Source organism: Sinocyclocheilus grahami, unplaced genomic scaffold (genome assembly GCF_001515645.1).
Source record: "Sinocyclocheilus grahami isolate Dianchi unplaced genomic scaffold, SAMN03320097.WGS_v1.1 scaffold995.1, whole genome shotgun sequence".
NCBI classification, from domain to species: domain Eukaryota; kingdom Metazoa; phylum Chordata; class Actinopteri; order Cypriniformes; family Cyprinidae; genus Sinocyclocheilus; species Sinocyclocheilus grahami.
In genome coordinates, this window is record NW_015506174.1 from 621,104 (window position 1) to 621,854 (window position 751).

Genomic DNA, 751 nt, shown 5'->3' on the forward strand with positions numbered 1-751 from the left:
AGTTATTTATCGCCCTCCAGGTCAGCTGGGCAACTTTCTAGAAGACCTGGACATGCTGCTGTCCTCATTTCCCGAGGATGGCAGCCCGCTGGTACTTTTTGGTGACTTCAACATCCACCTTGACAAGCCATTAGCTGCTGACTTCCACTCATTATTTCATGATTTATTTCATTATTAGTTTTAATATACATATACCTTCTTCCACACCACCAACCCCTCTTTGTAAATATGCATGCTATCCTGGTGAGACTGAGTAGCCATGACAACATGGGTACACTGTGGTCATGGGATAGACATGGTCAGCAACACTCAACACGCCTGAACCATTGATACAAGGCAGGAGGCAGAAGAAATTGACACTTATCAGACAAGTCAACCTTTTCCTATCTTTTACTGTCCAATTTTGGTGAGCCTGTGCAAATTGTTGCCTCAGTTCCCTTTCAGTCGATTACTCTCGACGTCACGTTGGTGACCGGACCAATCTACTTCAAGTGTAAACTAAACGAGCCAGTTACATTTAGATGAAATGAAGTCTCTGAGGTCTCTTTCTCCTTCTCGACTTTCCTTCATGGTATCCTCTCTTCCCAGCCCCACACATTTCTCATCATTAGATGTGCATTGTACTACAGATACATTGTGTACTACCATAACTAGCTGCCTAGACAACATCTGTCCTATTTCCTCCAGACCAGCACGTGCTAGTCCTTCCAACCCCTGGTTAACTAATGTCCTCCACAAACATCGGACTAAA